Source organism: Macaca fascicularis, chromosome 3 (genome assembly GCF_037993035.2).
Source record: "Macaca fascicularis isolate 582-1 chromosome 3, T2T-MFA8v1.1".
NCBI lineage: Eukaryota > Metazoa > Chordata > Mammalia > Primates > Cercopithecidae > Macaca > Macaca fascicularis.
This window is the reverse complement of record NC_088377.1, coordinates 137689113-137693181: the sequence shown is the minus strand read 5'-3', so window position 1 is coordinate 137693181 and position 4069 is coordinate 137689113. Positions and strand designations below refer to the sequence as shown.

General features: G+C 38.6%; 1 pseudogene; it reads left to right on the top strand.

Annotated features, from left to right (window-relative positions):
- The first annotated feature begins 922 nt into the window (after window positions 1-922).
- On the top strand, window positions 923-1457 carry LOC102129051 (cytochrome c oxidase subunit 4 isoform 1, mitochondrial-like; annotated as a pseudogene).
- Window positions 1458-4069: the final 2612 nt, after the last annotated feature.

Below are 4069 nucleotides of genomic sequence, written 5' to 3'. Positions count from 1 at the left end.
TACTTAGATTTGATGAAGAATGGAGAGTTATGAGGAAATGTGATTGGACAAAAGGGCATGATCTAAAGGTGATAGACTGAGGAGGGAAACCTAACAAGGACTGTCCGTTCAGATTATTCTTGGCCTCTCTGTGTAGCATTCCCTCCTCCAGGGTAGGGGACAGGACCCGTCTGGAATGAGCATTTTCAAAGGAGAAGAGAGAAGGGGGACAGTGACCTTTCTAGGTTTTATGGCTTGCTTTGCAAAAGAGCGGTTCTCATTTCTAAGACCTGCTTTGGGGAAGTTATATTCTGACTTCCAAGACTCGCTTCTGAAAGAAGGAGTGGGAGACAGGACGGCAGGAAAAAATGAGAGATAGATTGCTTCTGAGGTGTTCCAGTATCCTTCAGTTCAAAGTACTCAACACACCAAGGCACCATAATTTGGGGTATCATATTCTGACCCTCAATATTACACTTAAAAATTTGTTAAGATGAAGCCAGTTGCGATGGCTGATGCCTGTAATCCCAGTCCTTTGGGAGGCCGAGGCAGGCAGATCATTAAGGTCAGGAGTTCAAGACCAGCCTGGCCAACATGCTGAAATCTCGTCTCTATAAAAATACAAAATTTAGCCAGGCATGATGGCGGATGCCTGTAATCCCAGCTACTCGGGAGACTAAGTCAGGAGAACTGCTTGAACTGGGGAGGTGAAGGTTGCAGTGAGCTGAAATCTCACCACTGCACTCCATCCAGCCTGGGTGACAGAGTGAGACTCTATCTCAAAAAAATAAAAATAAACAAAAAATTGTTAAGATGGTGGATTTCATGTTCAGTATTCTTACCACCCTAAGATTTTTTAGAAATGTAAAAATTGATGCATAGAATTATTTAAAAACCTGCCCAAGATTAAAAAGCTAGTAAGTGCAGTCGCGGGACACCGGGCGTAGAGGGCGGTCGCGACGGGCAGTGGCGGCAGAATGTTGGCTACCAGGGTATTAAGCCTAGTTGGCAAGTGAGCAATTTCCACCTCTGTGTGTGTAGGAGAACATGAAAGTGTTGTGAAGAGCGAAGACTTTTCGCTCCCAACTTACGTGGATCGGCGTGACTATGCCTTGCCGGATGTGGCCCATGTCAAGCAACTGTCTGCCAGCTAGAAGGCCTTGAAGGAGAAGGAGAAGGCGTCCTGGAGCAGCCTCTCCACGGATGAGAAAGTCGAGTTGTACCGCATTAAGTTCAGGGAGAGCTTTGCTGAGATGAACAGGGGCTCGAATGAGTGGAAGACGGTTGTGGTCAGTACCACGCTCTTCATCTGCTTCACCGCGCTCATTATCATGTGGCAGAAGAGCTATGTGTACGGCCCCCTCCCGGAAACCTTCGACAAAGAGTGGGTGGCCATACAGACCAAGAGGATGCTGGACATGAAGGTGAACCCCATCCAGCGCTTAGCCTCCAAGTGGGACTACGAAAAGAACGAGTAGAAGAAGTGAGAGATGCTGCCCTGTGCCTGCGCCTGCCTCTGTCACCTCCATGCAACTCCATGCCTATTTACTGGAAACCTGTTATGCCAAACAGCTAATAAAAGACCAGCTTACCTGGAAAGAAAAAAAAAAAAAAAAAAAAAAACCTAGTAAGTGGATGATTGAAATCAGATTTGAGGCTCTTCATCCATAATCCCGTTATTTGTCTTAACTCATCATGTTTTATTTGCAGTATGTTTACAGAACATCACAAATTCATCCCAATACAAGGATCACCTGAAACTCACCACTTATACTATTTGAGTGAAAATAGTTATAACCTTGTACTTCTTATGTCTGGTAATATTTGTTTAGTCTCATACATTTCTATCCTAAAAACATTAGGAGGTGTGGGATGAGTTCTGTTTCTTATCATTTTTCTGGAATGGGTGAGTTGCTCTAGCTTGCTAATTTTCCCCCAACCGAGTTCTATGGTTTCTCTATTAGTGTAATACTTATCCCAATCTTATTTATTCATTTATTTGTTTTTTGTTTTTTTTTTTTTTTTTGGTCACTATTTAGCAGATGAGCCCTTTGCACTGTAAGTCGAAAGGTAGCTCTTGTTAAGCATACTGATCAGTAAGATACTAAGTAAGATTATACCTTTGTTTTACAAAAGGTGCATATGTATTAAATGTCTTCCATCATGTAAATCTTAATATTTTATAGAGCCTGTGTATCCTCTCCAAGTTGTGTGGGTTATTTCTCCCTCTTTAAATAGCTGAAAGAAATGGAGTCACAGAAGTGTTACGTGACTTCCCCAAGATTATTTAGCAAATCAGCTGCAGAATGGCAGAGTTTAGTTCAAATCAGCTAAAACGAAGGGAGTGCTTTTTAAAAATAAACCTGTAAAAGCTTTAAAATAATCACTAGAGTAGACTAGAACTACTTAATGAAAGCTAGGCAATCAAAGAGGTTGTTTTACTTTTATCAAAGGCAAATATTCTAAAAGTATGTAGCTGATCTTAAAAGATACTGAGATTTTCAATCATAAAGCATTCTCAGATAAATAAGATTCACACAAGGGATTAAATCTATTTAGTCCTGCTCAAGGTTATGAAGTGAGTATAATAGAGAAAGGCTTTTAGAAATCTACTCGAATAAGCCATTTTGATCTTTTTATCTTAATTGCTTTTTATCTCCTGATAGTTTGCTTCTCAGCTTTGGTGTCGAGTTAAAAACATTTTTTTTTTTGGTCTGCCTTTACTTTGTGCTTGTTTGCCTGTTGTAATGACAATTGTGTGTCTGTAATATCCATTCCAAACTATATTGTTTATACTCTTTGTTTAAATGGTTCATTTCAGAAATATTTAAGAAGATTTCTCTACCTAAAACAAACATTTTGAAGAACCTTTTAGGAGTAAGAGAGATGATGACTAGTGTATTTTGTGTTAAGCACAACTGTGGCTCAAAGAGTGAAATCTTTGCTACATTGCAAAAATAGTTTCAATCCTTCATCATTAAAGCAAATAATTTGGTTGCCTGAAAGTCTAAAACACCTATGTCATCCAAACAGAAACCAAAAGGCTGAGATATGTGTGGCATTTGTTATTTGAATTCCTACACCTTTCTGTGCTAGTGTTAACCAGCAGATAAATTGTGAAATGCAATGAAATGCAAAGCTTAAAATAAAATCAGGTCACCAGCTGATCTGTTTACAATTTGATATAATATTAACAAATTCTTACTGAAACTTTTATGACATTTATTTGGTGTAGGAGAGAAACCAATCTTACTTTGAATACCTAACGCATGTAATTGGCTCTTCTGTAAAAACGTAATCCTTTAATGTGACTCCTTAATATCTGAAAAGTCATTGGGTAGGGAAAAAAAAAAAAAAAAACCAGATACATGCAATAACTTTAACATATATGAAATCAAGAACAAAGCAAATCTAAATAGTGTTTTAAAAGGATCTATATTATATTTTTCTATGAACAGTTGATACAATAATTTTAAATAGGCAGTAAATCATTTTGAAGCAATCTGTTTGAAAACTCAAACTTTTTTGAGTGAACAGTTTTTTATAGTGAATACTGCTGTGGAATGAGCAGTGTTCACTATAGCATTGTGGAAACATAAGAAATAACTTATTAAAAGTGTTAAAAAAATGGTTTGATAAAACTTATAGCTCCATGACTAGCGATATCTGCATATACTGTAATATGTATGTATATGTTGTTTTGGTTTTTCTAAGTTGGCTTTGAGGTCTCTCTTAGGAAAGTGGCTATAAGATCTAGCCATGCCCAGATGGGGCTCCAGGGAATCTGGTCATGGTTGTTTATAGTATGTATTTCATGGGATACTTCTGGATCCTGCTGGACAGCCTGATAGCTATATGTCCAACTTGTAACCAGGTGTCCTGTTCACAGGAAACTTCTTTGTAGTGGCAGATCCTCTTATGGCTTGTGTCTTACCTGTGTCTCATTTATTCCTACTAAGATTGCCGCTCTCTTGGAAAGCCGTGAGTGGGAAAGATGTTACGTTTAAGTGTGTTGGTCAGGTGAGGCACAGAGGAGGCAACACAACAAAACACTTAAAATAACTGAATCAGTTGATCATTTACAGATCTC